At 33.5% G+C, this 12,846-nt stretch overlaps 2 long non-coding RNA genes across 4 annotated transcripts; one reads left to right on the top strand and one right to left on the bottom strand.

Moving 5' to 3' along the window:
• Positions 1 to 253: 253 nt before the first annotated feature.
• On the bottom strand, positions 254 to 2,222 carry LOC113277913. The gene is made up of 3 exons (XR_003325217.1): positions 1,250 to 2,222; positions 899 to 1,066; positions 254 to 686 (listed from the first exon to the last, which is right to left on the bottom strand). It is a non-coding gene; the product is annotated as an uncharacterized LOC113277913 (long non-coding RNA).
• Positions 2,223 to 7,311: 5,089 nt separating this feature from the next.
• On the top strand, positions 7,312 to 9,681 carry LOC113277915. Of its 3 annotated transcripts, XR_003325219.1 has the most exons (7): positions 7,312 to 7,459; positions 7,564 to 7,607; positions 7,817 to 7,893; positions 8,380 to 8,527; positions 8,818 to 8,936; positions 9,133 to 9,420; positions 9,538 to 9,674. It is a non-coding gene; the product is annotated as an uncharacterized LOC113277915 (long non-coding RNA). The 3 variants fall into 3 exon arrangements; XR_003325218.1 differs by having other exon boundaries at positions 9,133 to 9,681; XR_003325220.1 differs by having other exon boundaries at positions 7,570 to 7,607; positions 9,133 to 9,681.
• Positions 9,682 to 12,846: the final 3,165 nt, after the last annotated feature.

A 12,846-nucleotide genomic window follows, 5' to 3' on the forward strand; every position in this document is an offset into this window, starting at 1 on the left:
CGGGCTTTATTTAACTGGACTTTATACTTAGTAGTTTTATTAAGTTCCCTTATTATCCTTCGGTGCGGGTGAATCCGCGGATTCACAAAACCAACCGCAACCAAACCGCTAAACCTTGCGGATTTGAAAACTCATCCGTGTCCGGCCCATAGACTCTTGCGGATTGGTTTTCACCCGCAATTTTGTGGATGGTTGCGGATGAAATCCGCGGTTCCAGATTTTATGCACACCCCTAAAAATATACCCCTAAATGTGCCTTCCAAACACAATTTAGCCCATTTATTTCAATCGTTCTGTTTCATAGAAGAAGGAAAAAAAAAGGAATAAACCTCAAACTACTAGATCTAGCAATGAAATTCTTGTCTTTTGATTATTCAAGTACATCGTCACGTACTGTGAAGGCTAGGAAGACATACTATTTTCACACTTGAAGATGTTTTTGGAAATGCTCTAACCTTCTCTAAAAATAGTTCCATTTGTCTCACTCCATCCGGCGAGCAAGTACTAGCACGGAATGACAGACGAACATTGCTCAAAACCTTAGCATGTTTTAATAAAAAACTCAGAAGTTTGAGCTCAACATCACATCCTTCCACATTGTAGAAAGAAACATCAGTGAGGCGAGACAACATCCCCTGCTATGACAACCCTTCATCCTAATCATCCCCGACGTCCACTAAATTTGACTACATCAAAACAATCATAATAGCTAATAGGTCACTTGGTGACAAAGAATAATTGTACAAAATATGAAATCCTGCATACTCAAAGGTTCCAAAATGTTCTTCAAAAAATTAAAGTCACCATGAGATGCATGATAAACATTGATGCTGTATTAGAATTTTCGGAACTACATCACAGGCCAGATCAATAAATGTAAAGGTTGGTTAACTGTTACCTGCTTGGAGTAAAGGAGTATACTCTGTACCCGAGGAGAAATATTGAGAAAGTACGCTATAGCCCGCAAGCAACCTCTTGTAGACCGCATTTTCATCCAGAAAGATCGCAGATTTAATAAGCAAGGTGGTTGAGAGTCTAATAATAAGTCAGGCGCTCCTTAGAGAACCTTGAGAAACAAAGAAAAAATTTAAAATAATGTAAGAGCTAATAAATACTAATACTAGTCGAAAGCTCTATTGTGTCAGGCGCTAGGCCAGGCGCCAAGCCCTTGGCCTTGCGCCTAGGCTCTACTTTCCTTTGACATAATCGAGAACTAATAACAAAAAGAACTTCATCATATTAGCCATACCTCGAGGAATCCATAGGATAACCACATATTTCTCACCATACAAGCCTCTCTTAGAAACTTCGTCATATGTTTAGCATATACCATTTCTTCCTGTGAGAGAAAATTACAATGTGCTTCTGCATTCTCACCTAAAACTCTTTCTTTGAGCCCCGACTCAAAATTTACCTCGGATAGAAGAGAACAGTTTTCTAGAGAATATAATTGTGTCACGCAAGACGTGCACTCGAAATATTTTAGATTTGGAGTAGTCAACTTGATAACATTGTTTGTACTACCAAGTAATCGCTTGTAGAAGAAATTCTCGAGGCCGAGAGAATTAACAGTCAAATTTGGTATGTCACAATGATATAGGAATAACTTTTCAAGAACTGGGCAACTTAAAAAGATCCTTTTAGATATAGTTCTTCATTGGGGATCGAAACTCCATGAATCCACAAAACTTTGAGCCGAGGTAAATCTATTGATTTTGGTAAAATAACATCTGTACATCTGAAACCAAAATTCATTTGCATTTCCAAGTGCACCAGTGACTTGCAATTAACAAGTTGATAAGGAATTTCAAGTGCTTCCGGGTGACCTTGACGGATTGTTAAACTCATTTCTTCAACATTGCGCTCAACAGCTTGAAAAATCCATCTACAAACAGTTTTCATCACAATATCTTCATCTATAGTATATCTATACCAATCTATAGCAAATCTCTGAATATCAGATTTATTGCGAAAAATGAATACCATGTCGACAAAACTTATGAACTTTTGATCATGTTCTTTGCCTGGAGGAAATGAACTTCTCTTGAAGCTTAGATATGGGATAGATTTCCAAATATAAATCCATCTTTTGGACAAAACACATGTTCGGACTACATCTCTGGTATCATTAGAAGACATGATGCGGTGAATTATTTCATTAGGTAAGCTACTGATCCAATCTTTCCCATTAGAATATGGAGATTCGTTTCTTGTTTCTTCCATTTTTCTTAACCGATACTGAAAAAACAAAAAAAAATAGTTTTTCAGATGAACCCTAATCTACAATTTGGCAACGAATCAATCAATCTTAGCAGAAACAAAAACCCCAAAATCCCATTTCGCAATGAGAAGAAACAAAAAAAACGCTGAATTCCAATTTTGCAGAGCCAATTAGAATTTGTAATTGAAAACCCAGAAAGTAAAAGATGGAAGAGGAAGTACCGTTTATTGTATGACCCAGTGGCTGATGAGTAACTCTTCAAGTGCAATTTGAAGTTCTTAATGTAGAAGAAGATTAAAAGCACCGGTCTAGAAAAAAAATGGAAAAGGAAGTACCTTTTGTTTGAAGACTTGAGGTGATGCCTCGTTTTCTATAAAAATATGTGAATGAATTACGGATACCTAGAAAATTCAACGGCGATAAAAATTATGTGATGACTTGCAATTTTGATGTGGGGCATGTGTGACAGCGTGTGAAGAATAGATAAAATGTACTCGTATTTGTTTTATCGAGGTGTTTGAATCTTGTGTGGATTGCACCTTTATAATCGAGGTGTCCGAATTTTTATGTGGATGGGTTGCTCCTATTTGTAGTTACTTGCAGTCGCATGGAGGAACTACTCTCCCTTTGGGTCCTTTTGAGCCGAGCTGGTTTAAGCAAACTCTCAGACTTAATACCACTGTATTTCATGTTCCTTGGGAATTTGTCCTTCCTCAGCTTTTATGGCAGATTTGGGTTGCCAAAAATAATTGGATTTTTCGCCATGTTCGCTTTAATTGGAAGATAATACTTCATATTGCTATGCGTCTTGCTAAACAATACCATGTGATTTCTTTGCTTTCAGGAACACCCCAATGTACGAGGCATGACATCCACGTACAGTGGAAACCCCCTCGGGAAATTTACGTGAAGCTCAACTCCGACGACGCCTCTGATAATGTGTCAGATGCTGGCATTGGTGGTATTTTGCGCGATTGCGCAGGTGATTTCATTGCCGCTTATGCAAAATAAATATTCTCCAACTCTAACAATGTGGCGGAAGTTTATGCTATACGTGAAGGTATTTGTCTGGCAATTCAACTGGGTCTTCCAAGGTTGGAAGTTGAAAGCGACTCCATATTTGCGGTAAACCTCTGTCTAGGTAGAACAGAACCTCCCTGGTTCTTAAAATATGTTATTAGTGATATCCAGCACTTGAATGGGTTTTTTTGTGATATTTTGTATAGCCATAGGTATAGGGAATCAAATTGCGTTGGTGATTACTTAGCGAAATCAGCTAGTGGGCAACGTCTAAACGGAGTTTGGGTTAACATCCCTCCAAATGGTTTGCAACCTTTCTTGTTAGATGATATCATAGGGAGAGCCTATCCTCGTCCTGTTAGGCTCAACTAGTTTCTTATAAATAGTGTGATTCACCAAAAAAAAAAAGAATCTTTTATCTTGCACCTTTATATATTTATTTTATTCAGCTAGAAACTTACTAGAAGTAAGCAAAAAACGAAATCTTTTTACTACTATCTAGTCTCGAGTCTCATTCTAGAACTTACTATATTCTAATATAATTGTTTTCCCTCTTTTTAATACTATCTGGGCTAATTTCTTTGGGGAAGGATCGCTATCAGGGTTAGTTTGACAGAGTCAGTCACAGACCCTTACGACCATTGGATGTTGTCATTTCTAATGCCTGAGATGCGTTGATTAAACACGCTGGTTTTCGATCCATGACCCGATTAACACCATTTTAATCTAATTTCCAATTTCTCTGTTTTCTCTTCTCTTCGAGCAACACTGCAATAGATTTCATTTTTCTCTGACATTCTCTATAATCTGTTCAGTCGGTGAGGATTAGGTAAGTCAAAAGAATTACATATAATTTTTAAGTCAAGAATTTGAACCATTTTATTCCTAGGATTTTGATTTGGGGATTAAGATCATGGGTTTTTGACTTAGGGTTTGAGATTATGGGTTTTGAAAATTTGTAAGTTGAGTTTCTTAGATAAGATTTATGACAACTCATAACTAGTGATTTACTGGTTTTTATATGGAATCCTTAATTTGAAGGTCTCAAAGATTGATGCTTGTCTACAGTTTAATATAATAATATTCAACCTAATAACTTCAGTCCCGAAATCCAAACATTAAAAAGAAAAATGTTTAACAATCCAATTACAATCTTAGTAAAATAAAATTAAGAACTCATCACTAAATGGTAGGATTTTTTAAATTTGTTTTGTTTCACCGGAAGAGGGTATTGAGAGAAGGAGGGAGAAGAATAAGATGTGTTGCGGTACTTGAAGAGAGAGAGTTTGAACAGAGTAATAGCAAATAAAATTAAGACCGTGTTAACTGGGTCCTGAATCGATCAATACATCTCCGCCATTAAAACTGGGTCCTAGAACAGAGTAATAGGAAATAAAATTAAGACTGTGTTAACTGGGTCCTGAATCGACCAATACATCTCAGCCATTAAAACTAGAAATATCCAATGGTAGTTAGGGTCTGTGACTGACTCTGTTAGCCGATCCTTTCCCAAATTCTTTTAAGATACATCATGTACATAAATCACCTTCTTATTTGTGCATCCATAGATGAATATGGCATGACCCTATACTAGGATTTAAACATCCACTCACATGAGTGGTTTACATCACTCTAAAATGTATGTACCAATTAAGATATGTCTTTTTTCAGAGTTGTTGGTTGAAAAAAGTCCACGGAGAAGAAGGTTACAAAATGATGATGACGTGTGCCCTCACCAGTTTATTGTACGACGGTTGAGAGAATAATGTGCTGTGACACTACAAAATCTATATATCCACAAAGTATGAGGTTCATGATTACATCATCACGCTTCTGCTCAGTATATGAATCAGGTAAATCTATGTATTATTTATGTTAATTTAAGTTACTATGCGCAAAATTATATACGATGAAAATTGTATTTTGCACCACATTTCACGGGATCAATTGTCTGATCACATATTTCAGAGTATAAAATGATGTTGACATGTGCCCTCACCAGATTATTGTGCTACAATTGGGAGTACGAGGTCCGGTTACACTGCACCAATGCATTATTTCGCCTTAAAAAAACATATCCACATAAAGTATGAGGTTTATGTAATTGCGCTTCTGCTTAGAATGGGAATCAGGTAAATCTTTATAAAACAGATGATGACTTGGTTCTCGAAGCTAAATCTTCAGTCCTAGCTTGGGCAGCTGCAGCAGGATACCATGTTCACTTGAATTTCTCAAGTTCTGTGCTAAATACATGGGACTCCATTTTAATGAAATCTATTGCTTTCTTATCTTGTACCTATGGTAGAAACTTTGTACATTCTTTTACTTGTTAATACAACTTCTCTTTTGATAAAAAAAAAGAGGTGAATCTCTGTTATTATTCATGTTGATTTAAGTTACTGTACACAAAGTTCTATACGGTTTACTGAGTTTGTTTCATCATCGTCCTTCTTCCATTATCATTATAAATATTGCTGAATAAATGTATTTAAAAGAAAAACAGTTGCATCTCTGTCATTCTTTGGTTAACTAAAAACAAAAACATCCAAAGAGGAAAACACGAAATCTTCCCACTTGACCTTATTCCGCAATGAGGTCAGCGATCTTTGCGATTAACCTAGATCGGAATCAACCAACTAGGAAAACTCCTAGTCCCATTTATATTTATCATCTTGGAACGGATGTTTACAGAATTTCACTTTACTTAATTACTAAGATAAAAAGGAACGTTACCAAACGTGTGGTTTTTTTTGTATGAATAAAAGTTAGTAACTTTCTTTCAAAAGATAATGAAATCAAGCTTACATTGGTAATTGTGGTGGTGTTTATGATAACATGAACATTATAAGATGTGCGTATATATTAGTTCTGAAAGGACATGACATTTTAGTAGGGTATTATGTATATTATAGACAAATGCTATCCCACATGACTTTGCGGGATAGCTTCCCGCAAGAGCGGCTTCTAAGACGGTGGATGAGCAAATAAATGGTTAGATTTGCATTTAGTTTAGGATCCACCACTTTCACTTCGGGACCCAACATTTTGCCTAAAGGGTTCAAGGCTTCTGGATCTGAGTTTTAGTTGTGGGACATAGTGATCTAACGACTTAGAAGCCGTTTTTGCAGGAAGACATCCCGCAAGATCGTGCGGGATAACACTGTTCTATATTATATATAATCGGGACGAATGAAGCGAGTCCCATCTATATTCTTTATATAAAAACAGAGTTTTTTCGAGAGACGTGGTTAATCGGAACTTCTGGTTGATTCTGGCCCTACCATTCTACATTTCAGCCAATAGAATTCCAATAGAATCTTTTGGTCCCACAAAATATTATTTGACCAATCACATTTTAGAAAATAATTTCCTAAAATTACTAAATCTAATTTAATCTAAGAAACATATCAAAACAAATATAACCAATTTTAACATTACCAAAAAAAAAAGACCCATCATGATAAATTAAGATAAAATGTTCATTATGATTTTATCGTAAAATTAAATCGATCATATGATTAAAAAAACCAATCATATAAATAAACCGGTGTCCATTTACAGTTTTGGTAATGAAATCCCCCTAATTACATCTCCAAACTACAATAAAAGAAAAATCTCCCCCTAATTACACGACATTAAATACCTAAATTTTTTTTAAGAATGACCCTGAATGAAAAAAAAATCAGATCAGTGATTAAAGGAAAATACCTGATTTGTGGGAGTCATGCCTGAATAGCGTGAAGAGTCCGTTAATCCTGTACAAAAAAAATAAAATAATATAAACCATTAGGAGTATGAATTCCAAATTCCAAAAAAAAAATCATAAACAAAACAAAAAAAAAAAAATCATTGGAGCAATTTCCAAAGGAAAAAAAAACATTATCATCGACAATTTTGGAAGATACCGAAATAAATGTGGATATCAAAAATAACAAGGAAGAAAATATTGGAAGGAAGAAAATATTCGAAATGATATCAAAAAAAAAAAAAAAAAAAATATTGCAATATGATATCCAAATACAGGATCCCATATTTCCTACAAAGAAGTTTTTTTTTTTGAATTTTTTGGGTTTATCTACTCTCTATTTAAGGCCCTTGCGCAAATGCCAGAATCCCATTTTTCTTGAATGTGGAGTGCGCAAGAGCAAAAATACAGGTATACTTGGTTGAATGTGTTTCATCGGCATGATTTGATCGTAAACTCCATGCTACATCACGGTGAGAAACTCATCACTTTTGATATGTTATTCCCATTGTTTTTTCTTGGGCTTTTGTGCGATAAAAGTCTTTATTGTTTCGTTGATTGATTGATTTGATTCCAGAAACAGGTTTATTTTTAGGATCGTAAACTCCACGCTACATTACGGTGAGACACTCATCACTTTTGATCTGCTATTCCCATTGTTTTTCGTTGGCTTTTTTGTGATAAAAGTCTTTATTCGTAATATCATGTTGTTTTTTTCGATGTTGGATATTTATCAAACGAGATCTGAATATCCTTTTGATTCCATACAGTGGAATCCACTTTACAAAATACATTAAAATGATCTAAAAAAAGAATATGATGTGCAACAGTCGATTGAGTTCCTTACACTTGGTAATGGATCGGGACTCCAGCATTGAGAGTGGAGTGCGCAAGAGAAAAAATACAGGTATACTTTGTGGTTGAATGTGTTTCATTGGCATGCTTTGATATTTTGGGGGATTATCGTTGTTTTTTACCCTTACATATGATCCATGCATCAAGAAATCCCGTGGGTAGAACCAAGAAACCAGTTATGGATATAGATTCGACTACTCCAGAGCAGGCAAGGGTGAATCGTATGAAGCGTAAAGGCGTGATACTAGAGAAAAGAAGTATAAATTTATAAGATGTTTTTTGTAATATGAGCAATGAACCAAGAAACCAGTTTGTAATACCAAAATTTCTAAGATTAGCAAAGGAAAAATCTTTACAATTTTCTTGGTAAATATGAAACATTAATTCCAGAAATACTAATATCCTCTTCTATATATAAAAACGCTTGAGAAAAAGTCAAAGCTCATTTTCTGGGCGTTGCCTCCGTTTTTAGGGTTTGTTTTACAGATGCTTGCAAGATTTTTTTCTTCTGATCGGTGGTTGTCGTTTATTTTTGCAGGTTCTAAAAAGATATAGTCGATTGAGCTACTTCTCTACTTCGAAATCAGCTTCGGTGATTTTTCTCTTCCTTCTTACTGTATTGTAAATATATTTTCGAAAAAGTTATGGTAATTGTTCAAGTCCTTTCCATCGGTGTCTGCTTCAAGGTAATCAAAATCTTCTTTGGTAAGAAATAAGTTAATGACCTTCTCAAGTTCTGGCTGTTTATACTTTCGGGTGCATTTTCTTATGAAGGTTGTTGTTTTTATTGTGAAATCTCAAAAAAAAATAAAAAATTGTTGATTATGATATTCTGTTTGAGATTTTTTTTTATTAATTGTGGTATTGTGATAGAGATTTTTTTTTGTTGGCCATGGTATTGTGATTGAGAAGAGCAAATAGTAAAAATAATAATATTTTTGATCGATGAGAATCTTAGTTCGTTTTGTGTTTCCAGGCAGCAAACAGAAAAACTAACAAAGCAAACAGAAAAACTGACAAAGCTATGGCTGGTCACCAAAAAGCACCAGGCCAGAACTCAACAATGGGACCATGCAAGTGAAGATCTCGAACTAAGTATGCATTATCACTTCTCTTTTTTTTTCCATATAAAAAATTGTTATCAATTTTCCTTTTTTCTCTTCCACTTATTGTTATCAAGATTTAGATTTTTTTTAATTGGTTATTTGTTAATGCTGGTAGGCACTCTGACTGGATTCCCTTAAGCCTTATTTGGAAAGTTGTTGATCCACTTGCATTGATCCATTTGCAGGTTGCTTTAACGTCCTCTATCACATAGCTGGTAGTCATGGTTGCTTCAACGTCTTTTTATCACATAACTGGTAGTCATATTCAAGAGACCTTAGAATTCGGTATTTCTTCAATTAGGTTTCTTTGTTATAATTGTAAACATATTTTGCATGTAAAGGGGATATTTTGACGAAGAATATGCAAATAGATCGAAAAAGGAAGATAGGTATTATGCTGGCTATTGCAAATAATTGATAGTGTTTCAGCTGTTGGAGAAATCTATATTGCGACCAACACCAACATACTGAAGGTTCATGGATCAATCAACTATATACTGCATTATAATATATCGGTGCCTATTTTCATCAATACATTTAAGGTGTGTTTATGAAATTTCTCATTAAATATAGAAATTGTGTTGGTACAGCTCATTATGGGGATGGATATAATCGCTGGAGGAAGCCAGTACGTGTATATTCACATATAGGTCTACCGGTGAAACATAATGGAGACTCTCAGATACGATACATTTGTATGGTTTCCTTTTGCACTTCTGAAAATTTTTAGACACCGTGGGTTATGACACTATAAACTGATAATGGAAAACTATAAATATTATTAACATTGGTATTCCTTTGCTTTAACAAATAACTACTGTTATACATGTCCATGAATATGATATGGAGTGATCTCAACTTATCCCACTAAATATCACTTAACAGAATAAAATAAACATTTAATCAAGTTTATGACCATCTTTGTTTCTGCTGAATAATGTAGTTATTACTATTTCCACAATGGAGACTAAGAAACAAAGACATTGACTTCTCTAGAAAACACGGTGATGGATTAACATTGTAATGTAGTTGTACATGGTATAGTTGTGTTGCTTCAATGAACCTTACAGTCAAGTTAATAGAAAAGAATCTTAGAGTCAAGTGCCCACTTTCTTTTTTGCTGAAGCATTGGGCGCTACAAAGAAAAAGGTGATTTATTTTTCAGTAGTATGGTTGGGTTGTCTCTTTTAGTTTTAGAGTGTTAATGAGTTTTGAGAATTCATTTTTTTTGAGCAATTTAAATACGAAATTTGGGTATCGGGCTTTTATTCCTTTTTGCTTAGTATTATTTTCTTAGTGTCTTAAATCTTTTGGCTCCAGAACCAATTCGTTTGGAATATCAGTCTTTCAATCCTATTATCACCAATTTGTTTAATGTCTTAAGTCTTTTGGTTGTGGAACCATTTTGTTTTGGAATAGCAGTCTTTCAATCTCATTCACCAGAGTTCTGGTTGATTTTGGGCCCACTAAGCAGTCTTTAAAGAAATTTCTTTGTTAACGTGGCCTAATAAAAAAAGTGGAAATTATTTTCTGACCCCACAATTTTTCTTTCATTTTTTATTTCCTAATATAATTATTTCAAAAAATTTAACGTTTCCAAAAATATATTAAAACAAAAATCAATCACACTTTCACAATTTCATCATAAAATCAAAAATTTAAATCAATCATGCATCAAAATCGGTCACATAATTAATGAATAAAAAAATGGTCAATGTCCAATATCCATTTACAACTTTTAGAATCATTCTTTTCCTACTGCTCCATTCTATCAACTAAAACTAAATAAAATAAGATTATACTTCCGGTATGAATTAGAAAAAATAAAATTGATAGTCGTACCTTTGAACCCAGCGTTTTGTCCTTCTTGCAAATAAATATTTTGGTGATCCTATCCAAGAGTAAAAAAATAAATAATTGTTAGAATCTGAAACAAAAAATTGAAGCAAGAATTTAGAATCTAAAGCAAGCCAATACTAAAATGAGCATAAAAAAATTCAAGCAATAACAAAATAATATACCTCATTTTCATATTACTTTTCTTAACTTTGTTCATACCATAACTAAAAAGTAAAATAAGTCTAAAATAAAAGATAAATTAAATAAAGTAAATTTCTAATTTCGTTATATCTTGATATATAATATATTTATTTTACAAAAATATTTCCAACCACTAATTATGGTGATACGAAGATAATGTAGATTTCTAAACTATCCAAAGATAAAATATTATAGATTCTATTTGAAAAAACAAATTAAATTAATTAGATTCCTAACCAGTGTGAAAAGATACTCAATATTTGTTGGGAAAAAAATAACCCGTAACAAGGTGATTCTGACTACCAAAATTTATATTTTTTAGATATTAGATTAATATTGTTCCAAAATAAAGTCGATTCTCTTTTATGGGATTTCTGGGTTTGGTGTGTCTATATGTAAAGCATTCGAGCAAATGCCAAATCCAATTGTGCTCACACCGCTTTTAGCTTCTTTTTTTTTCATGCGGATTAGGGTTGTTTATTTGATATGTACTTTCATTATTTGTGGTCAGGTACCTCGATCTTGCACTGTTATAGATATCGTTGCCGCGTATACGTCAAAGAATATCAAGGTAAAAAGTGATCAATGTGATATCAATACCATAATTTGATTCTCGGTTTTTTCTATTTTGATTTCTTAGTAAAGCGAATAATCAATATCATTGTTTTTGATTTTCTTAATTATTGGTGCATATCTTTTTTTTTTTACAAATTTGGTAGAAGATAGTAACTAATATCAACACTGATTTTTTATTGTTCCCCTCCGATAGGTTTTTGTTTATGTAATACATAGATTTAACATCGAAAGTTTTTTTTTTTTTAATTTGTATTTTTTTTTTACAAAATTAGATATAGGCGGATTCCTAAGCGTATAAAGGATTTATATATTTTTAAATATTTAAGACAAGGAATTCATTTAATATCCTTGAGTAGACATAGTTATATATAGTTATCAGGGTCATGCAGTCTGTCCCTTTGGCAGAGAAGAATGTTAGTAGTTGATGTAATTTGTAGATAGTGGTAAATGTGGTTTGATTCTCAGACTTGTGAAGAATATTAATTAGACTTAAATTCTAATATTAAAATTGAAAACTCACTAAAAATTATAGCAAACTCAACCAAAGATGATATCAATACTAAAAGAAACACTGAGGCTAAGATTCTACTATTTTCCAAGTTCAAAGTGATTAAACCAATACTTATATTTATGCAATTTTCTTGTTTAATTTGATTCTAAAATATTGCAACAAGTAGATTTTCAAAAGTAATAATTGTAAATACCAAGTATGAAGCATCAAAAGTCTTAAAACTAAGCATACTCCATCAAAATAGATTACAATCACTCAAATAAAAATCATATTCAATAATAGTTCAAGGAAAATAATCATATAATTATTGCAAATAAAAAGATAAAATAGAATATACCACTTGTTGTTGGAAAAATAGCTTCCTCTATCGCCTCAGCAATGGAGTTTAGCTCCTCATATTAATCATGATCTCAAGATATGTGTTTGTTGCTCAAAAGATGATTAAAAGAGTGAAAAGTAATAACACAGACTGTTTGCAACAGTGTATTGGTGTTGCAAAACAACTGTTACAGAAAAACTGTTGCTTTGTCGCTGATTTTAAGACCCTAGAATACGACTGCCATGCACAGCTTAATTTTCTTCAGCTGTTAAACAACGACACTGTTCTGCGACTATTTCCCGTGCGTCAATGTTCTTCGCGTTCTTCCTCTTCAGCAGCAGTAGAAGAAACAGAGTATGGTAAAGCTCTGATTTCTTCTTCTCTGGATCTCCTTAGATTCCCAAACTCTCGACACCTCTTCTATATGACCCAAGACATCTATTTATATCAAAA

This window comes from Papaver somniferum, chromosome 5 (assembly GCF_003573695.1).
Source record: "Papaver somniferum cultivar HN1 chromosome 5, ASM357369v1, whole genome shotgun sequence".
Lineage (NCBI taxonomy): Eukaryota > Viridiplantae > Streptophyta > Magnoliopsida > Ranunculales > Papaveraceae > Papaver > Papaver somniferum.